The sequence below is a fragment of the Phyllobates terribilis genome, unplaced genomic scaffold, assembly GCF_046119375.1.
Source record: "Phyllobates terribilis strain yellow unplaced genomic scaffold, ASM4611937v1 Scaffold_169__1_contigs__length_4117513, whole genome shotgun sequence".
NCBI lineage: Eukaryota > Metazoa > Chordata > Amphibia > Anura > Dendrobatidae > Phyllobates > Phyllobates terribilis.
The window spans coordinates 2,599,758-2,624,685 of record NW_027362929.1 but is presented as its reverse complement, the minus strand read 5'-3'; the positions used below and the strand labels follow the sequence as shown (position 1 = coordinate 2,624,685).

Here is a 24,928-nt window from a genome sequence, read left to right as displayed (position 1 = left end):
CTGCTGGAACACTGACTTCTTTCATTTAATGCCTGCAGACTATAAAAGAGAAACCAACCCAAAAAGTTTGGTTGATTAGTCTGTAGCATTCTTTTAAACTTGCTTATGGCGGTCTCTGTGAGCTTCTCAGTGACATTCAGCCATCCAGGTATCCCGCCTGCAGTAGACGGAATGTGGCAATGGAACGCTGGCTGCGCGTGTCATAATAGGCTCTGAGCCTTTATATACCTGCGCACAGCAGCAGCCACCTTCAGTCTGCTGCTGGACAGCCAGCAGCAGCAGCAGCAGGAGAGGTAATTAATCAGCAACCCTCCTGCTAAGGGTAGACAGCTGCTCGTTCCACCCCCCCCCCGCCTTAATTGGTTCTCCTCCCTTCCAACGGTGTTGAGGCGGGTGGGAACAGCCGGGGGTTGAGGGTACTGTGCTAAAAGAGGTGGAGTTATGCAGATCTAAAACGCGTGGATTACAGCAGCAGCAAGCCGAAAAGTGCAGGCATGTGAGGGATCTAGAGGTTGACAGCATGTCTTCTTAACGGGAGTCCAGGTGGCCATCTCCACAAATGGACTTTTCAGAATCCTTGGGTGGCACCGTAGTCGGAAACCAATTCTGGTTATCGCTTCTCGGCCTTTTGGCTAAGATCAAGTGTAGTATCTGTTCTTATCAGTTTAATATCTGATACGTCCCCTATCTGGGGACCATATATTAAATGGATTTTTAGAACAGGGAGATGGAAAAAGAGCTTGCTCTGTCCACTCCACGCATTGACCTGGTATTGCAGTATCTCCAGGACCGGTGCACCCCTTCTTTAATGCAGTTTCTAAATTCAGAAAGAATTGAATTCAATGCTTTTTGTTCATTTTGCTTGTTTGTCGGATTTTGGGATGGACTCTTTGGCTTTGCTTTTCTTCTCCTCATTGGATTTTTCATGTTAAAAGTTGCAGAAGCCAGATGACAAGCTCATTTTGGTTCAACTTCAGCAACTGTGCATTGCATTGCCATGTAATGTAATGTAATGCAATGCTATCTATCTAGCTCTCCCTCTATACTTCCTTTTGGATAAACAGACATATTAGGCAAGCATTTTGGAGCTTTCACCTAAATAACTACAGGTGGTGAGATAAGCTGCACAATATAATTGACCTTTCAGTATATTGTTGCACACACACCATCTATTTAGCAAATGCCCTTGTTATCAACAGCAGCCTTTTAAACTCACCTGAGCTAACAGGTATGTGAGCTGGTTACTCTGCTGCGCTTAAAATTTCTTTTTTGGTTTGCTACAATGCCTTTTCTGAAACGTTGTCTCCCTCTGCTGGAACACTGACTTCTTTCATTTAATGCCTGCAGACTATAAAAGAGAAACCAACCCAAAAAGTTTGGTTGATTAGTCTGTGGCATTCTTTTAAACTGTTGCTTATGGCGGTCTCTGTGAGCTTCTCAGTGACATTCAGCCATCCAGGTATCCCGCCTGCAGTAGACGGAATGTGGCAATGGAACGCTGGCTGCGCGTGTCATAATAGGCTCTGAGCCTTTATATACCTGCGCACAGCAGCAGCCACCTTCAGTCTGCTGCTGGACAGCCAGCAGCAGCAGCAGCAGGAGAGGTAATTAATCAGCAACCCTCCTGCTAAGGGTAGACAGCTGCTCGTTCCACCCCCCCCCCACCTTAATTGGTTCTCCTCCCTTCCAACGGTGTTGAGGCGGGTGGGAACAACCGGGGGTTGAGGGTACTGTGCTAAAAGAGGTGGAGTTATGCAGATCTAAAACGCGTGGATTGCAGCAGCAGCAAGCCGAAAAGTGCAGGCATGTGAGGGATCTAGAGGTTGACAGCATGTCTTCTTAACGGGAGTCCAGGTGGCCATCTCCACAAATGGACTTTTCAGAATCCTTGGGTGGCACCGTAGTCGGAAACCAATTCTGGTTATCGCTTCTCGGCCTTTTGGCTAAGATCAAGTGTAGTATCTGTTCTTATCAGTTTAATATCTGATACGTCCCCTATCTGGGGACCATATATTAAATGGATTTTTAGAACAGGGAGATGGAAAAAGAGCTTGCTCTGTCCACTCCACGCATTGACCTGGTATTGCAGTATCTCCAGGACCGGTGCACCCCTTCTTTAATGCAGTTTCTAAAATCAGAAAGAATTGAATTCAATGCTTTTTGTTCATTTTGCTTGTTTGTCGGATTTTGGGATGGACTCTTTGGCTTTGCTTTTCTTCTCCTCATTGGATTTTTCATGTTAAAAGTTGCAGAAGCCAGTTGACAAGCTCATTTTGGTTCAACTTCAGCAACTGTGCATTGCATTGCCATGTAATGTAATGTAATGCAATGCTATCTATCTAGCTCTCCCTCTATACTTCCTTTTGGATAAACAGACATATTAGGCAAGCATTTTGGAGCTTTCACCTAAATAACTACAGGTGGTGAGATAAGCTGCACAATATAATTGACCTTTCAGTATATTGTTGCACACACACCATCTATTTAGCAAATGCCCTTGTTATCAACAGCAGCCTTTTAAACTCACCTGAGCTAACAGGTATGTGAGCTGGTTACTCTGCTGCGCTTAAAATTTCTTTTTTGGTTTGCTACAATACCTTTTCTGAAACGTTGTCTCCCTCTGCTGGAACACTGACTTCTTTCATTTAATGCCTGCAGACTATAAAAGAGAAACCAACCCAAAAAGTTTGGTTGATTAGTCTGTGGCATTCTTTTAAACTGTTGCTTATGGCGGTCTCTGTGAGCTTCTCAGTGACATTCAGCCATCCAGGTATCCCGCCTGCAGTAGACGGAATGTGGCAATGGAACGCTGGCTGCGCGTGTCATAATAGGCTCTGAGCCTTTATATACCTGCGCACAGCAGCAGCCACCTTCAGTCTGCTGCTGGACAGCCAGCAGCAGCAGCAGCAGGAGAGGTAATTAATCAGCAACCCTCCTGCTAAGGGTAGACAGCTGCTCGTTCCACCCCCCCCCCCGCCTTAATTGGTTCTCCTCCCTTCCAACGGTGTTGAGGCGGGTGGGAACAGCCGGGGGTTGAGGGTACTGTGCTAAAAGAGGTGGAGTTATGCAGATCTAAAACGCGTGGATTGCAGCAGCAGCAAACCGAAAAGTGCAGGCATGTGAGGGATCTAGAGGTTGACAGCATGTCTTCTTAACGGGAGTCCAGGTGGCCATCTCCACAAATGGACTTTTCAGAATCCTTGGGTGGCACCGTAGTCGGAAACCAATTCTGGTTATCGCTTCTCGGCCTTTTGGCTAAGATCAAGTGTAGTATCTTTCGAAAAGGCGGTTTTGGATGTTGGCCGCCCTAGTAGATTGATACATTATGCACACTGGGGTTTAGGCGCTTGTTAGTACGCCAGGTGGCTAATATAGTCATCTGGTGGAAAGCATGGCCCCCCAGGATCGACGCCATTGGGCCGGGGAAGATCGAAAGCCCGAAGTGTGAAGTGCCCCAGGAGTGGTGACCCTGGGGTGCCTTAACTCACTGGGATTGGGAACCCCACTTGAGTTTATGGCACATTTGCACAAGCACTTCAAATTTTCTTTCTTCGCACACACCCTTATTCCGGGCCTTCTGGCCTTAGGATGGGGAATTTTTCAATTCCCGGTCGAAGGTCCGGGCAGTATTATACTGTGAAACCTTCACTATTTATTTAATTTCTTTGTCACTGTGTGTCCACTTATTCACGTGTGTCACGTCCTACTAGGATTTTGTCGGGATGCGGTTCCCTTACGGGTTCCTCTCTTGGCAGGTCTAGGGGGGGAGTGTGTGGCCATCAGGTTCCGCTCCCCCCTGAACCCCCCTGGCTCTCCTCTTTCGGGAGGAGAGCGTTGTTGGCTCCCCTCTTCCGGGAGGGGAGCACAGTCTTTGGCTCCCAGTGCCTTGCTCGAGTGAGAACTCGGGCAGGTGCTGGGGGTAAGATTGGGTCGCCTCTGGCTTCGGCTGGAGGTGGCTTTTTGTCCCTGTTCCTCGCTGTGGCCTTTTGGCTCGGAGGGACGGGGAATGGTTTGGGGGACCCTTCTCCTTTTGGAGAGGGTTTCAAGAAGACCAGCATCCTAGTGCACTTTTTTTGTGGCACTTGTCACTTTTTTAAGCGCACTCGGGTTTTGTACACGAATTCGGGCTTTCGATAGAAAAAATCTGTTCTTATCAGTTTAATATCTGATACGTCCCCTATCTGGGGACCATATATTAAATGGATTTTTAGAACAGGGAGATGGAAAAAGAGCTTGCTCTGTCCACTCCACGCATTGACCTGGTATTGCAGTATCTCCAGGACCGGTGCACCCCTTCTTTAATGCAGTTTCTAAAATCAGAAAGAATTGAATTCAATGCTTTTTGTTCATTTTGCTTGTTTGTCGGATTTTGGGATGGACTCTTTGGCTTTGCTTTTCTTCTCCTCATTGGATTTTTCATGTTAAAAGTTGCAGAAGCCAGATGACAAGCTCATTTTGGTTCAACTTCAGCAACTGTGCATTGCATTGCCATGTAATGTAATGTAATGCAATGCTATCTATCTAGCTCTCCCTCTATACTTCCTTTTGGATAAACAGACATATTAGGCAAGCATTTTGGAGCTTTCACCTAAATAACTACAGGTGGTGAGATAAGCTGCACAATATAATTGACCTTTCAGTATATTGTTGCACACACACCATCTATTTAGCAAATGCCCTTGTTATCAACAGCAGCCTTTTAAACTCACCTGAGCTAACAGGTATGTGAGCTGGTTACTCTGCTGCGCTTAAAATTTCTTTTTTGGTTTGCTACAATGCCTTTTCTGAAACGTTGTCTCCCTCTGCTGGAACACTGACTTCTTTCATTTAATGCCTGCAGACTATAAAAGAGAAACCAACCCAAAAAGTTTGGTTGATTAGTCTGTGGCATTCTTTTAAACTGTTGCTTATGGCGGTCTCTGTGAGCTTCTCAGTGACATTCAGCCATCCAGGTATCCCGCCTGCAGTAGACGGAATGTGGCAATGGAACGCTGGCTGCGCGTGTCATAATAGGCTCTGAGCCTTTATATACCTGCGCACAGCAGCAGCCACCTTCAGTCTGCTGCTGGACAGCCAGCAGCAGCAGCAGCAGGAGAGGTAATTAATCAGCAACCCTCCTGCTAAGGGTAGACAGCTGCTCGTTCCACCCCCCCCCCGCCTTAATTGGTTCTCCTCCCTTCCAACGGTGTTGAGGCGGGTGGGAACAGCCGGGGGTTGAGGGTACTGTGCTAAAAGAGGTGGAGTTATGCAGATCTAAAACGCGTGGATTGCAGCAGCAGCAAGCCGAAAAGTGCAGGCATGTGAGGGATCTAGAGGTTGACAGCATGTCTTCTTAACGGGAGTCCAGGTGGCCATCTCCACAAATGGACTTTTCAGAATCCTTGGGTGGCACCGTAGTTGGAAACCAATTCTGGTTATCGCTTCTCGGCCTTTTGGCTAAGATCAAGTGTAGTATCTGTTCTTATCAGTTTAATATCTGATACGTCCCCTATCTGGGGACCATATATTAAATGGATTTTTAGAACAGGGAGATGGAAAAAGAGCTTGCTCTGTCCACTCCACGCATTGACCTGGTATTGCAGTATCTCCAGGACCGGTGCACCCCTTCTTTAATGCAGTTTCTAAAATCAGAAAGAATTGAATTCAATGCTTTTTGTTCATTTTGCTTGTTTGTCGGATTTTGGGATGGACTCTTTGGCTTTGCTTTTCTTCTCCTCATTGGATTTTTCATGTTAAAAGTTGCAGAAGCCAGATGACAAGCTCATTTTGGTTCAACTTCAGCAACTGTGCATTGCATTGCCATGTAATGTAATGTAATGCAATGCTATCTATCTAGCTCTCCCTCTATACTTCCTTTTGGATAAACAGACATATTAGGCAAGCATTTTGGAGCATTCACCTAAATAACTACAGGTGGTGAGATAAGCTGCACAATATAATTGACCTTTCAGTATATTGTTGCACACACACCATCTATTTAGCAAATGCCCTTGTTATCAACAGCAGCCTTTTAAACTCACCTGAGCTAACAGGTATGTGAGCTGGTTACTCTGCTGCGCTTAAAATTTCTTTTTTGGTTTGCTACAATGCCTTTTCTGAAACGTTGTCTCCCTCTGCTGGAACACTGACTTCTTTCATTTAATGCCTGCAGACTATAAAAGAGAAACCAACCCAAAAAGTTTGGTTGATTAGTCTGTGGCATTCTTTTAAACTGTTGCTTATGGCGGTCTCTGTGAGCTTCTCAGTGACATTCAGCCATCCAGGTATCCCGCCCGCAGTAGACGGAATGTGGCAATGGAACGCTGGCTGCGCGTGTCATAATAGGCTCTGAGCCTTTATATACCTGCGCACAGCAGCAGCCACCTTCAGTCTGCTGCTGGACAGCCAGCAGCAGCAGCAGCAGGAGAGGTAATTAATCAGCAACCCTCCTGCTAAGGGTAGACAGCTGCTCGTTCCACCCCCCCCCCGCCTTAATTGGTTCTCCTCCCTTCCAACGGTGTTGAGGCGGGTGGGAACAGCCGGGGGTTGAGGGTACTGTGCTAAAAGAGGTGGAGTTATGCAGATCTAAAACGCGTGGATTGCAGCAGCAGCAAGCCGAAAAGTGCAGGCATGTGAGGGATCTAGAGGTTGACAGCATGTCTTCTTAACGGGAGTCCAGGTGGCCATCTCCACAAATGGACTTTTCAGAATCCTTGGGTGGCACCGTAGTCGGAAACCAATTCTGGTTATCGCTTCTCGGCCTTTTGGCTAAGATCAAGTGTAGTATCTGTTCTTATCAGTTTAATATCTGATACGTCCCCTATCTGGGGACCATATATTAAATGGATTTTTAGAACAGGGAGATGGAAAAAGAGCTTGCTCTGTCCACTCCACGCATTGACCTGGTATTGCAGTATCTCCAGGACCGGTGCACCCCTTCTTTAATGCAGTTTCTAAAATCAGAAAGAATTGAATTCAATGCTTTTTGTTCATTTTGCTTGTTTGTCGGATTTTGGGATGGACTCTTTGGCTTTGCTTTTCTTCTCCTCATTGGATTTTTCATGTTCAAAGTTGCAGAAGCCAGATGACAAGCTCATTTTGGTTCAACTTCAGCAACTGTGCATTGCATTGCCATGTAATGTAATGTAATGCAATGCTATCTATCTAGCTCTCCCTCTATACTTCCTTTTGGATAAACAGACATATTAGGCAAGCATTTTGGAGCTTTCACCTAAATAACTACAGGTGGTGAGATAAGCTGCACAATATAATTGACCTTTCAGTATATTGTTGCACACACACCATCTATTTAGCAAATGCCCTTGTTATCAACAGCAGCCTTTTAAACTCACCTGAGCTAACAGGTATGTGAGCTGGTTACTCTGCTGCGCTTAAAATTTCTTTTTTGGTTTGCTACAATGCCTTTTCTGAAACGTTGTCTCCCTCTGCTGGAACACTGACTTCTTTCATTTAATGCCTGCAGACTATAAAAGAGAAACCAACCCAAAAAGTTTGGTTGATTAGTCTGTGGCATTCTTTTAAACTGTTGCTTATGGCGGTCTCTGTGAGCTTCTCAGTGACATTCAGCCATCCAGGTATCCCGCCTGCAGTAGACGGAATGTGGCAATGGAACGCTGGCTGCGCGTGTCATAATAGGCTCTGAGCCTTTATATACCTGCGCACAGCAGCAGCCACCTTCAGTCTGCTGCTGGACAGCCAGCAGCAGCAGCAGCAGGAGAGGTAATTAATCAGCAACCCTCCTGCTAAGGGTAGACAGCTGCTCGTTCCACCCTCCCCCGCCTTAATTGGTTCTCCTCCCTTCCAACGGTGTTGAGGCGGGTGGGAACAGCCGGGGGTTGAGGGTACTGTGCTAAAAGAGGTGGAGTTATGCAGATCTAAAACGCGTGGATTGCAGCAGCAGCAAGCCGAAAAGTGCAGGCATGTGAGGGATCTAGAGGTTGACAGCATGTCTTCTTAACGGGAGTCCAGGTGGCCATCTCCACAAATGGACTTTTCAGAATCCTTGGGTGGCACCGTAGTCGGAAACCAATTCTGGTTATCGCTTCTCGGCCTTTTGGCTAAGATCAAGTGTAGTATCTGTTCTTATCAGTTTAATATCTGATACGTCCCCTATCTGGGGACCATATATTAAATGGATTTTTAGAACAGGGAGATGGAAAAAGAGCTTGCTCTGTCCACTCCACGCATTGACCTGGTATTGCAGTATCTCCAGGACCGGTGCACCCCTTCTTTAATGCAGTTTCTAAATTCAGAAAGAATTGAATTCAATGCTTTTTGTTCATTTTGCTTGTTTGTCGGATTTTGGGATGGACTCTTTGGCTTTGCTTTTCTTCTCCTCATTGGATTTTTCATGTTAAAAGTTGCAGAAGCCAGATGACAAGCTCATTTTGGTTCAACTTCAGCAACTGTGCATTGCATTGCCATGTAATGTAATGTAATGCAATGCTATCTATCTAGCTCTCCCTCTATAATTCCTTTTGGATAAACAGACATATTAGGCAAGCATTTTGGAGCTTTCACCTAAATAACTACAGGTGGTGAGATAAGCTGCACAATATAATTGACCTTTCAGTATATTGTTGCACACACACCATCTATTTAGCAAATGCCCTTGTTATCAACAGCAGCCTTTTAAACTCACCTGAGCTAACAGGTATGTGAGCTGGTTACTCTGCTGCGCTTAAAATTTCTTTTTTGGTTTGCTACAATGCCTTTTCTGAAACGTTGTCTCCCTCTGCTGGAACACTGACTTCTTTCATTTAATGCCTGCAGACTATAAAAGAGAAACCAACCCAAAAAGTTTGGTTGATTAGTCTGTGGCATTCTTTTAAACTGTTGCTTATGGCGGTCTCTGTGAGCTTCTCAGTGACATTCAGCCATCCAGGTATCCCGCCTGCAGTAGACGGAATGTGGCAATGGAACGCTGGCTGCGCGTGTCATAATAGGCTCTGAGCCTTTATATACCTGCGCACAGCAGCAGCCACCTTCAGTCTGCTGCTGGACAGCCAGCAGCAGCAGCAGCAGGAGAGGTAATTAATCAGCAACCCTCCTGCTAAGGGTAGACAGCTGCTCGTTCCACCCCCCCCCCACCTTAATTGGTTCTCCTCCCTTCCAACGGTGTTGAGGCGGGTGGGAACAACCGGGGGTTGAGGGTACTGTGCTAAAAGAGGTGGAGTTATGCAGATCTAAAACGCGTGGATTGCAGCAGCAGCAAGCCGAAAAGTGCAGGCATGTGAGGGATCTAGAGGTTGACAGCATGTCTTCTTAACGGGAGTCCAGGTGGCCATCTCCACAAATGGACTTTTCAGAATCCTTGGGTGGCACCGTAGTCGGAAACCAATTCTGGTTATCGCTTCTCGGCCTTTTGGCTAAGATCAAGTGTAGTATCTGTTCTTATCAGTTTAATATCTGATACGTCCCCTATCTGGGGACCATATATTAAATGGATTTTTAGAACAGGGAGATGGAAAAAGAGCTTGCTCTGTCCACTCCACGCATTGACCTGGCATTGCAGTATCTCCAGGACCGGTGCACCCCTTCTTTAATGCAGTTTCTAAAATCAGAAAGAATTGAATTCAATGCTTTTTGTTCATTTTGCTTGTTTGTCGGATTTTGGGATGGACTCTTTGGCTTTGCTTTTCTTCTCCTCATTGGATTTTTCATGTTAAAAGTTGCAGAAGCCAGTTGACAAGCTCATTTTGGTTCAACTTCAGCAACTGTGCATTGCATTGCCATGTAATGTAATGTAATGCAATGCTATCTATCTAGCTCTCCCTCTATACTTCCTTTTGGATAAACAGACATATTAGGCAAGCATTTTGGAGCTTTCACCTAAATAACTACAGGTGGTGAGATAAGCTGCACAATATAATTGACCTTTCAGTATATTGTTGCACACACACCATCTATTTAGCAAATGCCCTTGTTATCAACAGCAGCCTTTTAAACTCACCTGAGCTAACAGGTATGTGAGCTGGTTACTCTGCTGCGCTTAAAATTTCTTTTTTGGTTTGCTACAATACCTTTTCTGAAACGTTGTCTCCCTCTGCTGGAACACTGACTTCTTTCATTTAATGCCTGCAGACTATAAAAGAGAAACCAACCCAAAAAGTTTGGTTGATTAGTCTGTGGCATTCTTTTAAACTGTTGCTTATGGCGGTCTCTGTGAGCTTCTCAGTGACATTCAGCCATCCAGGTATCCCGCCTGCAGTAGACGGAATGTGGCAATGGAACGCTGGCTGCGCGTGTCATAATAGGCTCTGAGCCTTTATATACCTGCGCACAGCAGCAGCCACCTTCAGTCTGCTGCTGGACAGCCAGCAGCAGCAGCAGCAGGAGAGGTAATTAATCAGCAACCCTCCTGCTAAGGGTAGACAGCTGCTCGTTCCACCCCCCCCCCCGCCTTAATTGGTTCTCCTCCCTTCCAACGGTGTTGAGGCGGGTGGGAACAGCCGGGGGTTGAGGGTACTGTGCTAAAAGAGGTGGAGTTATGCAGATCTAAAACGCGTGGATTGCAGCAGCAGCAAACCGAAAAGTGCAGGCATGTGAGGGATCTAGAGGTTGACAGCATGTCTTCTTAACGGGAGTCCAGGTGGCCATCTCCACAAATGGACTTTTCAGAATCCTTGGGTGGCACCGTAGTCGGAAACCAATTCTGGTTATCGCTTCTCGGCCTTTTGGCTAAGATCAAGTGTAGTATCTTTCGAAAAGGCGGTTTTGGATGTTGGCCGCCCTAGTAGATTGATACATTATGCACACTGGGGTTTAGGCGCTTGTTAGTACGCCAGGTGGCTAATATAGTCATCTGGTGGAAAGCATGGCCCCCCAGGATCGACGCCATTGGGCCGGGGAAGATCGAAAGCCCGAAGTGTGAAGTGCCCCAGGAGTGGTGACCCTGGGGTGCCTTAACTCACTGGGATTGGGAACCCCACTTGAGTTTATGGCACATTTGCACAAGCACTTCAAATTTTCTTTCTTCGCACACACCCTTATTCCGGGCCTTCTGGCCTTAGGATGGGGAATTTTTCAATTCCCGGTCGAAGGTCCGGGCAGTATTATACTGTGAAACCTTCACTATTTATTTAATTTCTTTGTCACTGTGTGTCCACTTATTCACGTGTGTCACGTCCTACTAGGATTTTGTCGGGATGCGGTTCCCTTACGGGTTCCTCTCTTGGCAGGTCTAGGGGGGGAGTGTGTGGCCATCAGGTTCCGCTCCCCCCTGAACCCCCCTGGCTCTCCTCTTTCGGGAGGAGAGCGTTGTTGGCTCCCCTCTTCCGGGAGGGGAGCACAGTCTTTGGCTCCCAGTGCCTTGCTCGAGTGAGAACTCGGGCAGGTGCTGGGGGTAAGATTGGGTCGCCTCTGGCTTCGGCTGGAGGTGGCTTTTTGTCCCTGTTCCTCGCTGTGGCCTTTTGGCTCGGAGGGACGGGGAATGGTTTGGGGGACCCTTCTCCTTTTGGAGAGGGTTTCAAGAAGACCAGCATCCTAGTGCACTTTTTTTGTGGCACTTGTCACTTTTTTAAGCGCACTCGGGTTTTGTACACGAATTCGGGCTTTCGATAGAAAAAATCTGTTCTTATCAGTTTAATATCTGATACGTCCCCTATCTGGGGACCATATATTAAATGGATTTTTAGAACAGGGAGATGGAAAAAGAGCTTGCTCTGTCCACTCCACGCATTGACCTGGTATTGCAGTATCTCCAGGACCGGTGCACCCCTTCTTTAATGCAGTTTCTAAAATCAGAAAGAATTGAATTCAATGCTTTTTGTTCATTTTGCTTGTTTGTCGGATTTTGGGATGGACTCTTTGGCTTTGCTTTTCTTCTCCTCATTGGATTTTTCATGTTAAAAGTTGCAGAAGCCAGATGACAAGCTCATTTTGGTTCAACTTCAGCAACTGTGCATTGCATTGCCATGTAATGTAATGTAATGCAATGCTATCTATCTAGCTCTCCCTCTATACTTCCTTTTGGATAAACAGACATATTAGGCAAGCATTTTGGAGCTTTCACCTAAATAACTACAGGTGGTGAGATAAGCTGCACAATATAATTGACCTTTCAGTATATTGTTGCACACACACCATCTATTTAGCAAATGCCCTTGTTATCAACAGCAGCCTTTTAAACTCACCTGAGCTAACAGGTATGTGAGCTGGTTACTCTGCTGCGCTTAAAATTTCTTTTTTGGTTTGCTACAATGCCTTTTCTGAAACGTTGTCTCCCTCTGCTGGAACACTGACTTCTTTCATTTAATGCCTGCAGACTATAAAAGAGAAACCAACCCAAAAAGTTTGGTTGATTAGTCTGTGGCATTCTTTTAAACTGTTGCTTATGGCGGTCTCTGTGAGCTTCTCAGTGACATTCAGCCATCCAGGTATCCCGCCTGCAGTAGACGGAATGTGGCAATGGAACGCTGGCTGCGCGTGTCATAATAGGCTCTGAGCCTTTATATACCTGCGCACAGCAGCAGCCACCTTCAGTCTGCTGCTGGACAGCCAGCAGCAGCAGCAGCAGGAGAGGTAATTAATCAGCAACCCTCCTGCTAAGGGTAGACAGCTGCTCGTTCCACCCCCCCCCCGCCTTAATTGGTTCTCCTCCCTTCCAACGGTGTTGAGGCGGGTGGGAACAGCCGGGGGTTGAGGGTACTGTGCTAAAAGAGGTGGAGTTATGCAGATCTAAAACGCGTGGATTGCAGCAGCAGCAAGCCGAAAAGTGCAGGCATGTGAGGGATCTAGAGGTTGACAGCATGTCTTCTTAACGGGAGTCCAGGTGGCCATCTCCACAAATGGACTTTTCAGAATCCTTGGGTGGCACCGTAGTCGGAAACCAATTCTGGTTATCGCTTCTCGGCCTTTTGGCTAAGATCAAGTGTAGTATCTGTTCTTATCAGTTTAATATCTGATACGTCCCCTATCTGGGGACCATATATTAAATGGATTTTTAGAACAGGGAGATGGAAAAAGAGCTTGCTCTGTCCACTCCACGCATTGACCTGGTATTGCAGTATCTCCAGGACCGGTGCACCCCTTCTTTAATGCAGTTTCTAAAATCAGAAAGAATTGAATTCAATGCTTTTTGTTCATTTTGCTTGTTTGTCGGATTTTGGGATGGACTCTTTGGCTTTGCTTTTCTTCTCCTCATTGGATTTTTCATGTTAAAAGTTGCAGAAGCCAGATGACAAGCTCATTTTGGTTCAACTTCAGCAACTGTGCATTGCATTGCCATGTAATGTAATGTAATGCAATGCTATCTATCTAGCTCTCCCTCTATACTTCCTTTTGGATAAACAGACATATTAGGCAAGCATTTTGGAGCATTCACCTAAATAACTACAGGTGGTGAGATAAGCTGCACAATATAATTGACCTTTCAGTATATTGTTGCACACACACCATCTATTTAGCAAATGCCCTTGTTATCAACAGCAGCCTTTTAAACTCACCTGAGCTAACAGGTATGTGAGCTGGTTACTCTGCTGCGCTTAAAATTTCTTTTTTGGTTTGCTACAATGCCTTTTCTGAAACGTTGTCTCCCTCTGCTGGAACACTGACTTCTTTCATTTAATGCCTGCAGACTATAAAAGAGAAACCAACCCAAAAAGTTTGGTTGATTAGTCTGTGGCATTCTTTTAAACTGTTGCTTATGGCGGTCTCTGTGAGCTTCTCAGTGACATTCAGCCATCCAGGTATCCCGCCCGCAGTAGACGGAATGTGGCAATGGAACGCTGGCTGCGCGTGTCATAATAGGCTCTGAGCCTTTATATACCTGCGCACAGCAGCAGCCACCTTCAGTCTGCTGCTGGACAGCCAGCAGCAGCAGCAGCAGGAGAGGTAATTAATCAGCAACCCTCCTGCTAAGGGTAGACAGCTGCTCGTTCCACCCCCCCCCGCCTTAATTGGTTCTCCTCCCTTCCAACGGTGTTGAGGCGGGTGGGAACAGCCGGGGGTTGAGGGTACTGTGCTAAAAGAGGTGGAGTTATGCAGATCTAAAACGCGTGGATTGCAGCAGCAGCAAGCCGAAAAGTGCAGGCATGTGAGGGATCTAGAGGTTGACAGCATGTCTTCTTAACGGGAGTCCAGGTGGCCATCTCCACAAATGGACTTTTCAGAATCCTTGGGTGGCACCGTAGTCGGAAACCAATTCTGGTTATCGCTTCTCGGCCTTTTGGCTAAGATCAAGTGTAGTATCTGTTCTTATCAGTTTAATATCTGATACGTCCCCTATCTGGGGACCATATATTAAATGGATTTTTAGAACAGGGAGATGGAAAAAGAGCTTGCTCTGTCCACTCCACGCATTGACCTGGTATTGCAGTATCTCCAGGACCGGTGCACCCCTTCTTTAATGCAGTTTCTAAAATCAGAAAGAATTGAATTCAATGCTTTTTGTTCATTTTGCTTGTTTGTCGGATTTTGGGATGGACTCTTTGGCTTTGCTTTTCTTCTCCTCATTGGATTTTTCATGTTCAAAGTTGCAGAAGCCAGATGACAAGCTCATTTTGGTTCAACTTCAGCAACTGTGCATTGCATTGCCATGTAATGTAATGTAATGCAATGCTATCTATCTAGCTCTCCCTCTATACTTCCTTTTGGATAAACAGACATATTAGGCAAGCATTTTGGAGCTTTCACCTAAATAACTACAGGTGGTGAGATAAGCTGCACAATATAATTGACCTTTCAGTATATTGTTGCACACACACCATCTATTTAGCAAATGCCCTTGTTATCAACAGCAGCCTTTTAAACTCACCTGAGCTAACAGGTATGTGAGCTGGTTACTCTGCTGCGCTTAAAATTTCTTTTTGGGTTTGCTACAATGCCTTTTCTGAAACGTTGTCTCCCTCTGCTGGAACACTGACTTCTTTCATTTAATGCCTGCAGACTATAAAAGAGAAACCAACCCAAAAAGTTTGGTTGATTAGTCTGTGGCATTCTTTTAAACTGTTGCTTATGGCGGTCTCTGTGAGCTTCTCAGTGACATTCAGCCATCCAGGTATCCCGCCTGCAGTAGACGGAATGTGGCAATGGAACGCTGGCTGCGCGTGTCATAATAGGCTCTGAGCCTTTATATACCTGCGCACAGCAGCAGCCACCTTCAGTCTGCTGCTGGACAGCCAGCAGCAGCAGCAGCAGGAGAGGTAATTAATCAGCAACCCTCCTGCTAAGGGTAGACAGCTGCTCGTTCCACCCTCCCCCGCCTTAATTGGTTCTCCTCCCTTCCAACGGTGTTGAGGCGGGTGGGAACAGCCGGGGGTTGAGGGTACTGTGCTAAAAGAGGTGGAGTTATGCAGATCTAAAACGCGTGGATTGCAGCAGCAGCAAGCCGAAAAGTGCAGGCATGTGAGGGATCTAGAGGTTGACAGCATGTCTTCTTAACGGGAGTCCAGGTGGCCATCTCCACAAATGGACTTTTCAGAATCCTTGGGTGGCACCGTAGTCGGAAACCAATTCTGGTTATCGCTTCTCGGCCTTTTGGCTAAGATCAAGTGTAGTATCTGTTCTTATCAGTTTAATATCTGATACGTCCCCTATCTGGGGACCATATATTAAATGGATTTTTAGAACAGGGAGATGGAAAAAGAGCTTGCTCTGTCCACTCCACGCATTGACCTGGTATTGCAGTATCTCCAGGACCGGTGCACCCCTTCTTTAATGCAGTTTCTAAAATCAGAAAGAATTGAATTCAATGCTTTTTGTTCATTTTGCTTGTTTGTCGGATTTTGGGATGGACTCTTTGGCTTTGCTTTTCTTCTCCTCATTGGATTTTTCATGTTAAAAGTTGCAGAAGCCAGATGACAAGCTCATTTTGGTTCAACTTCAGCAACTGTGCATTGCATTGCCATGTAATGTAATGTAATGCAATGCTATCTATCTAGCTCTCCCTCTATACTTCCTTTTGGATAAACAGACATATTAGGCAAGCATTTTGGAGCTTTCACCTAAATAACTACAGGTGGTGAGATAAGCTGCACAATATAATTGACCTTTCAGTATATTGTTGCACACACACCATCTATTTAGCAAATGCCCTTGTTATCAACAGCAGCCTTTTAAACTCACCTGAGCTAACAGGTATGTGAGCTGGTTACTCTGCTGCGCTTAAAATTTCTTTTTTGGTTTGCTACAATGCCTTTTCTGAAACGTTGTCTCCCTCTGCTGGAACACTGACTTCTTTCATTTAATGCCTGCAGACTATAAAAGAGAAACCAACCCAAAAAGTTTGGTTGATTAGTCTGTGGCATTCTTTTAAACTGTTGCTTATGGCGGTCTCTGTGAGCTTCTCAGTGACATTCAGCCATCCAGGTATCCCGCCTGCAGTAGACGGAATGTGGCAATGGAACGCTGGCTGCGCGTGTCATAATAGGCTCTGAGCCTTTATATACCTGCGCACAGCAGCAGCCACCTTCAGTCTGCTGCCTGACAGCCAGCAGCAGCAGCAGCAGGAGAGGTAATTAATCAGCAACCCTCCTGCTAAGGGTAGACAGCTGCTCGTTCCACCCCCCCCCCCCGCCTTAATTGGTTCTCCTCCCTTCCAACGGTGTTGAGGCGGGTGGGAACAGCCGGGGGTTGAGGGTACTGTGCTAAAAGAGGTGGAGTTATGCAGATCTAAAACGCGTGGATCGCAGCAGCAGCAAGCCGAAAAGTGCAGGCATGTGAGGGATCTAGAGGTTGACAGCATGTCTTCTTAACGGGAGTCCAGGTGGCCATCTCCACAAATGGACTTTTCAGAATCCTTGGGTGGCACCGTAGTCGGAAACCAATTCTGGTTATCGCTTCTCGGCCTTTTGGCTAAGATCAAGTGTAGTATCTGTTCTTATCAGTTTAATATCTGATACGTCCCCTATCTGGGGACCATATATTAAATGGATTTTTAGAACAGGGAGATGGAAAAAGAGCTTGCTCTGTCCACTCCACGCATTGACCTGGTATTGCAGTATCTCCAGGACCGGTGCACCCCTTCTTTAATGCAGTTTCTAAAATCAGAAAGAATTGAATTCAATGCTTTTTGTTCATTTTGCTTGTTTGTCGGATTTTGGGATGGACTCTTTGGCTTTGCTTTTCTTCTCCTCATTGGATTTTTCATGTTAAAAGTTGCAGAAGCCAGATGACAAGCTCATTTTGGTTCAACTTCAGCAACTGTGCATTGCATTGCCATGTAATGTAATGTAATGCAATGCTATCTATCTAGCTCTCCCTCTATACTTCCTTTTGGATAAACAGACATATTAGGCAAGCATTTTGGAGCTTTCACCTAAATAACTACAGGTGGTGAGATAAGCTGCACAATATAATTGACCTTTCAGTATATTGTTGCACACACACCATCTATTTAGCAAATGCCCTTGTTATCAACAGCAGCCTTTTAAACTCACCTGAGCTAACAGGTATGTGAGCTGGTTACTCTGCTGCGCTTAAAATTTCTTTTTTGGTTTGCTACAATGCCTTTTCTGAAACGTTGTCTCCCTCTGCTGGAACACTGACTTCTTTCATTTAATGCCTGCAGACTATAAAAGAGAAACCAACCCAAAAAGTTTGGTTGATTAGTCCGTGGCATTCTTTTAAACTGTTGCTTATGGCGGTCTCTGTGAGCTTCTCAGTGACATTCAGCCATCCAGGTATCCCGCCTGCAGTAGACGGAATGTGGCAATGGAACGTTGGCTGCGCGTGTCATAATAGGCTCTGAGCCTTTATATACCTGCGCACAGCAGCAGCCACCTTCAGTCTGCTGCTGGACAGCCAGCAGCAGCAGCAGCAGGAGAGGTAATTAATCAGCAACCCTCCTGCTAAGGGTAGACAGCTGCTCGTTCCACCCTCCCCCGCCTTAATTGGTTCTCCTCCCTTCCAACGGTGTTGAGGCGGGTGGGAACAGCCGGGGGTTGAGGGTACTGTGCTAAAAGAGGTGGAGTTATGCAGATCTAAAACGCGTGGATTGCAGCAGCAGCAAGCCGAAAAGTGCAGGCATGTGAGGGATCTAGAGGTTGACAGCATGTCTTCTTAACGGGAGTCCAGGTGGCCATCTCCACAAATGGACTTTTCAGAATCCTTGGGTGGCACCGTAGTCGGAAACCAATTCTGGTTATCGCTTCTCGGCCTTTTGGCTAAGATCAAGTGTAGTATCTGTTCTTATCAGTTTAATATCTGATACGTCCCCTATCTGGGGACCATATATTAAATGGATTTTTAGAACAGGGAGATGGAAAAAGAGCTTGCTCTGTCCACTCCACGCATTGACCTGGTATTGCAGTATCTCCAGGACCGGTGCACCCCTTCTTTAATGCAGTTTCTAAAATCAGAAAGAATTGAATTCAATGCTTTTTGTTCATTTTGCTTGTTTGTCGGATTTTGGGATGGACTCTTTGGCTTTGCTTTTCTTCTCCTCATTGGATTTTTCATGTTAAAAGTTGCAGAAGCCAGATGACAAGCTCATTTTGGTTCAACTTCAGCAACTGTGCATTGCATTGCCATGTAATGTAATGTAATGCAATGCTATCTATCTAGCTCTCCCTCTATACTTCCTTTTGGATAAACAGACATATTAGGCAAGCATTTTGGAGCTTTCACCTAAATAACTACAGGTGGTGAGATAAGCTGCACAATATAATTGACCTTTCAGTATATTGTTGCACACACACCATCTATTTAGCAAATGCCCTTGTTATCAACAGCAGCCTTTTAAACTCACCTGAGCTAACAGGTATGTGAGCTGGTTACTCTGCTGCGCTTAAAATTTCTTTTTTGGTTTGCTACAATGCCTTTTCTGAAACGTTGTCTCCCTCTGCTGGAACACTGACTTCTTTCATTTAATGCCTGCAGACTATAAAAGAGAAACCAACCCAAAAAGTTTGGTTGATTAGTCTGTGGCATTCTTTTAAACTGTTGCTTATGGCGGTCTCTGTGAGCTTCTCAGTGACATTCAGCCATCCAGGTATCCCGCCTGCAGTAGACGGAATGTGGCAATGGAACGCTGGCTGCGCGTGTCATAATAGGCTCTGAGCCTTTATATACCTGCGCACAGCAGCAGCCACCTTCAGTCTGCTGCTGGACAGCCAGCAGCAGCAGCAGCAGGAGAGGTAATTAATCAGCAACCCTCCTGCTAAGGGTAGATAGCTGCTCGTTCCACCCCCCCCCCCCGCCTTAATTGGTTCTCCTCCCTTCCAACGGTGTTGAGGCGGGTGGGAACAGCCGGGGGTTGAGGGTACTGTGCTAAAAGAGGTGGAGTTATGCAGATCTAAAACGCGTGGATTGCAGCAGCAGCAAGCCGAAAAGTGCAGGCATGTGAGGGATCTAGAGGTTGACAGCATGTCTTCTTAACGGGAGTCCAGGTGGCCATCTCCACAAATGGACTTTTCAGAATCCTTGGGTGGCACCGTAGTCGGAAACCAATTCTGGTTATCGCTTCTCGGCCTTTTGGCTAAGATCAAGTGTAGTATCTGTTCTTATCAGTTTAATATCTGATACGTCCCCTATCTGGGGACCATATATTAAATGGATTTTTAGAACAGGGAGATGGAAAAAGAGCTTGCTCTGTCCACTCCACGAATTGACCTGGTATTGCAGTATCTCCAGGACCGGTGCACCCCTTCTTTAATGCAGTTTCTAAAATCAGAAAGAATTGAATTCAATGCTTTTTGTTCATTTTGCTTGTTTGTCGGATTTTGGGATGGACTCTTTGGCTTTGCTTTTCTTCTCCTCATTGGATTTTTCATGTTAAAAGTTGCAGAAGCCAGATGACAAGCTCATTTTGGTTCAACTTCAGCAACTGTGCATTGCATTGCCATGTAATGTAATGTAATGCAATGCTATCTATCTAGCTCTCCCTCTATACTTCCTTTTGGATAAACAGACATATTAGGCAAGCATTTTGGAGCTTTCACCTAAATAACTACAGGTGGTGAGATAAGCTGCACAATATAATTGACCTTTCAGTATATTGTTGCACACACACCATCTATTTAGCAAATGCCCTTGTTATCAACAGCAGCCTTTTAAACTCACCTGAGCTAACAGGTATGTGAGCTGGTTACTCTGCTGCGCTTAAAATTTCTTTTTTGGTTTGCTACAATGCCTTTTCTGAAACGTTGTCTCCCTCTGCTGGAACACTGACTTCTTTCATTTAATGCCTGCAGACTATAAAAGAGAAACCAACCCAAAAAGTTTGGTTGATTAGTCCGTGGCATTCTTTTAAACTGTTGCTTATGGCGGTCTCTGTGAGCTTCTCAGTGACATTCAGCCATCCAGGTATCCCGCCTGCAGTAGACGGAATGTGGCAATGGAACGCTGGCTGCGCGTGTCATAATAGGCTCTGAGCCTTTATATACCTGCGCACAGCAGCAGCCACCTTCAGTCTGCTGCTGGACAGCCAGCAGCAGCAGCAGGAGAGGTAATTAATCAGCAACCCTCCTGCTAAGGGTAGACAGCTGCTCGTTCCACCCCCCCCCCGCCTTAATTGGTTCTCCTCCCTTCCAACGGTGTTGAGGCGGGTGGGAACAGCCGGGGGTTGAGGGTACTGTGCTAAAAGAGGTGGAGTTATGCAGATCTAAAACGCGTGGATTGCAGCAGCAGCAAGCCGAAAAGTGCAGGCATGTGAGGGATCTAGAGGTTGACAGCATGTCTTCTTAACGGGAGTCCAGGTGGCCATCTCCACAAATGGACTTTTCAGAATCCTTGGGTGGCACCGTAGTCGGAAACCAATTCTGGTTATCGCTTCTCGGCCTTTTGGCTAAGATCAAGTGTAGTATCTGTTCTTATCAGTTTAATATCTGATACGTCCCCTATCTGGGGACCATATATTAAATGGATTTTTAGAACAGGGAGATGGAAAAAGAGCTTGCTCTGTCCACTCCACGCATTGACCTGGTATTGCAGTATCTCCAGGACCGGTGCACCCCTTCTTTAATGCAGTTTCTAAAATCAGAAAGAATTGAATTCAATGCTTTTTGTTCATTTTGCTTGTTTGTCGGATTTTGGGATGGACTCTTTGGCTTTGCTTTTCTTCTCCTCATTGGATTTTTCATGTTAAAAGTTGCAGAAGCCAGATGACAAGCTCATTTTGGTTCAACTTCAGCAACTGTGCATTGCATTGCCATGTAATGTAATGTAATGCAATGCTATCTATCTAGCTCTCCCTCTATACTTCCTTTTGGATAAACAGACATATTAGGCAAGCATTTTGGAGCTTTCACCTAAATAACTACAGGTGGTGAGATAAGCTGCACAATATAATTGACCTTTCAGTATATTGTTGCACACACACCATCTATTTAGCAAATGCCCTTGTTATCAACAGCAGCCTTTTAAACTCACCTGAGCTAACAGGTATGTGAGCTGGTTACTCTGCTGCGCTTAAAATTTCTTTTTTGGTTTGCTACAATGCCTTTTCTGAAACGTTGTCTTCCTCTGCTGGAACACTGACTTCTTTCATTTAATGCCTGCAGACTATAAAAGAGAAACCAACCCAAAAGGTTTGGTTGATTAGTCTGTGGCATTCTTTTAAACTGTTGCTTATGGCGGTCTCTGTGAGCTTCTCAGTGACATTCAGCCATCCAGGTATCCCGCCTGCAGTAGACGGAATGTGGCAATGGAACGCTGGCTGCGCGTGTCATAATAGGCTCTGAGCCTTTATATACCTGCGCACAGCAGCAGCCACCTTCAGTCTGCTGCTGGACAGCCAGCAGCAGCAGCAGCAGGAGAGGTAATTAATCAGCAACCCTCCTGCTAAGGGTAGACAGCTGCTCGTTCCACCCCCCCCCCGCCTTAATTGGTTCTCCTCCCTTCCAACGGTGTTGAGGCGGGTGGGAACAGCCGGGGGTTGAGGGTACTGTGCTAAAAGAGGTGGAGTTATGCAGATCTAAAACGCGTGGATTGCAGCAGCAGCAAGCCGAAAAGTGCAGGCATGTGAGGGATCTAGAGGTTGACAGCATGTCTTCTTAACGGGAGTCCAGGTGGCCATCTCCACAAATGGACTTTTCAGAATCCTTGGGTGGCACCGTAGTCGGAAACCAATTCTGGTTATCGCTTCTCGGCCTTTTGGCTAAGATCAAGTGTAGTATCTGTTCTTATCAGTTTAATATCTGATACGTCCCCTATCTGGGGACCATATATTAAATGGATTTTTAGAACAGGGAGATGGAAAAAGAGCTTGCTCTGTCCACTCCACGCATTGACCTGGTATTGCAGTATCTCCAGGACCGGTGCACCCCTTCTTTAATGCAGTTTCTAAAATCAGAAAGAATTGAATTCAATGCTTTTTGTTCATTTTGCTTGTTTGTCGGATTTTGGGATGGACTCTTTGGCTTTGCTTTTCTTCTCCTCATTGGATTTTTCATGTTAAAAGTTGCAGAAGCCAGATGACAAGCTCATTTTGGTTCAACTTCAGCAACTGTGCATTGCATTGCCATGTAATGTAATGTAATGCAATGCTATCTATCTAGCTCTCCCTCTATACTTCCTTTTGGATAAACAGACATATTAGGCAAGCATTTTGGAGCTTTCACCTAAATAACTACAGGTGGTGAGATAAGCTGCACAATATAATTGACCTTTCAGTATATTGTTGCACACACACCATCTATTTAGCAAATGCCCTTGTTATCAACAGCAGCCTTTTAAACTCACCTGAGCTAACAGGTATGTGAGCTGGTTACTCTGCTGCGCTTAAAATTTCTTTTTTGGTTTGCTACAATGCCTTTTCTGAAACGTTGTCTCCCTCTGCTGGAACACTGACTTCTTTCATTTAATGCCTGCAGACTATAAAAGAGAAACCAACCCAAAAAGTTTGGTTGATTAGTCTGTGGCATTCTTTTAAACTGTTGCTTATGGCGGTCTCTGTGAGCTTCTCAGTGACATTCAGCCATCCAGGTATCCCGCCTGCAGTAGATGGAATGTGGCAATGGAACGCTGGCTGCGCGTGTCATAATAGGCTCTGAGCCTTTATATACCTGCGCACAGCAGCAGCCACCTTCAGTCTGCTGCTGGACAGCCAGCAGCAGCAGCAGCAGGAGAGGTAATTAATCAGCAACCCTCCTGCTAAGGGTAGACAGCTGCTCGTTCCACCCCCCCCCGCCTTAATTGGTTCTCCCTTCCAACGGTGTTGAGGCGGGTGGGAACAGCCGGGGGTTGAGGGTACTGTGCTAAAAGAGGTGGAGTTATGCAGATCTAAAACGCGTGGATTGCAGCAGCAGCAAGCAGAAAAGTGCAGGCATGTGAGGGATCTAGAGGTTGACAGCATGTCTTCTTAACGGGAGTCCAGGTGGCCATCTCCACAAATGGACTTTTCAGAATCCTTGGGTGGCACCGTAGTCGGAAACCAATTCTGGTTATCGCTTCTCGGCCTTTTGGCTAAGATCAAGTGTAGTATCTGTTCTTATCAGTTTAATATCTGATACGTCCCCTATCTGGGGACCATATATTAAATGGATTTTTAGAACAGGGAGATGGAAAAAGAGCTTGCTCTGTCCACTCCACGCATTGACCTGGTATTGCAGTATCTCCAGGACCGGTGCACCCCTTCTTTAATGCAGTTTCTAAAATCAGAAAGAATTGAATTCAATGCTTTTTGTTCATTTTGCTTGTTTGTCGGATTTTGGGATGGACTCTTTGGCTTTGCTTTTCTTCTCCTCATTGGATTTTTCATGTTAAAAGTTGCAGAAGCCAGATGACAAGCTCATTTTGGTTCAACTTCAGCAACTGTGCATTGCATTGCCATGTAATGTAATGTAATGCAATGCTATTTATCTAGCTCTCCCTCTATACTTCCTTTTGGATAAACAGACATATTAGGCAAGCATTTTGGAGCTTTCACCTAAATAACTACAGGTGGTGAGATAAGCTGCACAATATAATTGACCTTTCAGTATATTGTTGCACACACACCATCTATTTAGCAAATGCCCTTGTTATCAACAGCAGCCTTTTAAACTCACCTGAGCTAACAGGTATGTGAGCTGGTTACTCTGCTGCGCTTAAAATTTCTTTTTTGGTTTGCTACAATGCCTTTTCTGAAACGTTGTCTCCCTCTGCTGGAACACTGACTTCTTTCATTTAATGCCTGCAGACTATAAAAGAGAAACCAACCCAAAAAGTTTGGTTGATTAGTCTGTGGCATTCTTTTAAACTGTTGCTTATGGCGGTCTCTGTGAGCTTCTCAGTGACATTCAGCCATCCAGGTATCCCGCCTGCAGTAGACGGAATGTGGCAATGGAACGCTGGCTGAGCGTGTCATAATAGGCTCTGAGCCTTTATATACCTGCGCACAGCAGCAGCCACCTTCAGTCTGCTGCTGGACAGCCAGCAGCAGCAGCAGCAGGAGAGGTAATTAATCAGCAACCCTCCTGCTAAGGGTAGACAGCTGCTCGTTCCACCCCCCCCCCCCCCCCGCCTTAATTGGTTCTCCTCCCTTCCAACGGTGTTGAGGCGGGTGGGAACAGCCGGGGGTTGAGGGTACTGTGCTAAAAGAGGTGGAGTTATGCAGATCTAAAACGCGTGGATTGCAGCAGCAGCAAGCCGAAAAGTGCAGGCATGTGAGGGATCTAGAGGTTGACAGCATGTCTTCTTAACGGGAGTCCAGGTGGCCATCTCCACAAATGGACTTTTCAGAATCCTTGGGTGGCACCGTAGTCGGAAACCAATTCTGGTTATCGCTTCTCGGCCTTTTGGCTAAGATCAAGTGTAGTATCTGTTCTTATCAGTTTAATATCTGATACGTCCCCTATCTGGGGACCATATATTAAATGGATTTTTAGAACAGGGAGATGGAAAAAGAGCTTGCTCTGTCCACTCCACGCATTGACCTGGTATTGCAGTATCTCCAGGACCAGTGCACCCCTTCTTTAATGCAGTTTCTAAAATCAGAAAGAATTGAATTCAATGCTTTTTGTTCATTTTGCTTGTTTGTCGGATTTTGGGATGGACTCTTTGGCTTTGC

At 45.8% G+C, this 24,928-nt stretch overlaps 16 non-coding genes and 4 pseudogenes across 16 annotated transcripts; all 20 read left to right on the top strand.

Moving 5' to 3' along the window:
- The first annotated feature begins 612 nt into the window (after positions 1-612).
- LOC141209077 (U2 spliceosomal RNA) lies at positions 613-803 on the top strand. Its single transcript, XR_012279283.1, has one exon. It is a non-coding gene; the product is annotated as a U2 spliceosomal RNA (small nuclear RNA).
- A 1,120-nt stretch (positions 804-1,923) lies between these two features.
- On the top strand, positions 1,924-2,114 carry LOC141209076 (U2 spliceosomal RNA). Its single transcript, XR_012279282.1, has one exon. It is a non-coding gene; the product is annotated as a U2 spliceosomal RNA (small nuclear RNA).
- A 1,121-nt stretch (positions 2,115-3,235) lies between these two features.
- On the top strand, positions 3,236-3,327 carry LOC141210830 (U2 spliceosomal RNA; annotated as a pseudogene).
- A 789-nt stretch (positions 3,328-4,116) lies between these two features.
- LOC141210619 (U2 spliceosomal RNA) lies at positions 4,117-4,296 on the top strand (annotated as a pseudogene).
- Positions 4,297-5,416: 1,120 nt separating this feature from the next.
- Positions 5,417-5,607, top strand: LOC141209074 (U2 spliceosomal RNA). Its single transcript, XR_012279280.1, has one exon. It is a non-coding gene; the product is annotated as a U2 spliceosomal RNA (small nuclear RNA).
- A 1,120-nt stretch (positions 5,608-6,727) lies between these two features.
- LOC141209073 (U2 spliceosomal RNA) lies at positions 6,728-6,918 on the top strand. Its single transcript, XR_012279279.1, has one exon. It is a non-coding gene; the product is annotated as a U2 spliceosomal RNA (small nuclear RNA).
- Positions 6,919-8,037: 1,119 nt separating this feature from the next.
- Positions 8,038-8,228, top strand: LOC141209072 (U2 spliceosomal RNA). The gene has a single exon (XR_012279278.1). It is a non-coding gene; the product is annotated as a U2 spliceosomal RNA (small nuclear RNA).
- Positions 8,229-9,348: 1,120 nt separating this feature from the next.
- Positions 9,349-9,539, top strand: LOC141210007 (U2 spliceosomal RNA). The gene has a single exon (XR_012280189.1). It is a non-coding gene; the product is annotated as a U2 spliceosomal RNA (small nuclear RNA).
- Positions 9,540-10,660: 1,121 nt separating this feature from the next.
- On the top strand, positions 10,661-10,752 carry LOC141210829 (U2 spliceosomal RNA; annotated as a pseudogene).
- Positions 10,753-11,541: 789 nt separating this feature from the next.
- On the top strand, positions 11,542-11,721 carry LOC141210618 (U2 spliceosomal RNA; annotated as a pseudogene).
- A 1,120-nt stretch (positions 11,722-12,841) lies between these two features.
- On the top strand, positions 12,842-13,032 carry LOC141209071 (U2 spliceosomal RNA). Its single transcript, XR_012279277.1, has one exon. It is a non-coding gene; the product is annotated as a U2 spliceosomal RNA (small nuclear RNA).
- A 1,119-nt stretch (positions 13,033-14,151) lies between these two features.
- Positions 14,152-14,342, top strand: LOC141209070 (U2 spliceosomal RNA). The gene has a single exon (XR_012279276.1). It is a non-coding gene; the product is annotated as a U2 spliceosomal RNA (small nuclear RNA).
- Positions 14,343-15,461: 1,119 nt separating this feature from the next.
- LOC141209069 (U2 spliceosomal RNA) lies at positions 15,462-15,652 on the top strand. Its single transcript, XR_012279275.1, has one exon. It is a non-coding gene; the product is annotated as a U2 spliceosomal RNA (small nuclear RNA).
- Positions 15,653-16,774: 1,122 nt separating this feature from the next.
- LOC141209068 (U2 spliceosomal RNA) lies at positions 16,775-16,965 on the top strand. Its single transcript, XR_012279274.1, has one exon. It is a non-coding gene; the product is annotated as a U2 spliceosomal RNA (small nuclear RNA).
- Positions 16,966-18,084: 1,119 nt separating this feature from the next.
- LOC141209067 (U2 spliceosomal RNA) lies at positions 18,085-18,275 on the top strand. Its single transcript, XR_012279273.1, has one exon. It is a non-coding gene; the product is annotated as a U2 spliceosomal RNA (small nuclear RNA).
- Positions 18,276-19,397: 1,122 nt separating this feature from the next.
- On the top strand, positions 19,398-19,588 carry LOC141210302 (U2 spliceosomal RNA). Its single transcript, XR_012280474.1, has one exon. It is a non-coding gene; the product is annotated as a U2 spliceosomal RNA (small nuclear RNA).
- A 1,117-nt stretch (positions 19,589-20,705) lies between these two features.
- On the top strand, positions 20,706-20,896 carry LOC141209066 (U2 spliceosomal RNA). The gene has a single exon (XR_012279272.1). It is a non-coding gene; the product is annotated as a U2 spliceosomal RNA (small nuclear RNA).
- Positions 20,897-22,016: 1,120 nt separating this feature from the next.
- LOC141209065 (U2 spliceosomal RNA) lies at positions 22,017-22,207 on the top strand. The gene has a single exon (XR_012279271.1). It is a non-coding gene; the product is annotated as a U2 spliceosomal RNA (small nuclear RNA).
- Positions 22,208-23,323: 1,116 nt separating this feature from the next.
- On the top strand, positions 23,324-23,514 carry LOC141209063 (U2 spliceosomal RNA). The gene has a single exon (XR_012279269.1). It is a non-coding gene; the product is annotated as a U2 spliceosomal RNA (small nuclear RNA).
- Positions 23,515-24,640: 1,126 nt separating this feature from the next.
- On the top strand, positions 24,641-24,831 carry LOC141208762 (U2 spliceosomal RNA). Its single transcript, XR_012278976.1, has one exon. It is a non-coding gene; the product is annotated as a U2 spliceosomal RNA (small nuclear RNA).
- The last annotated feature ends 97 nt before the right edge of the window (positions 24,832-24,928 follow it).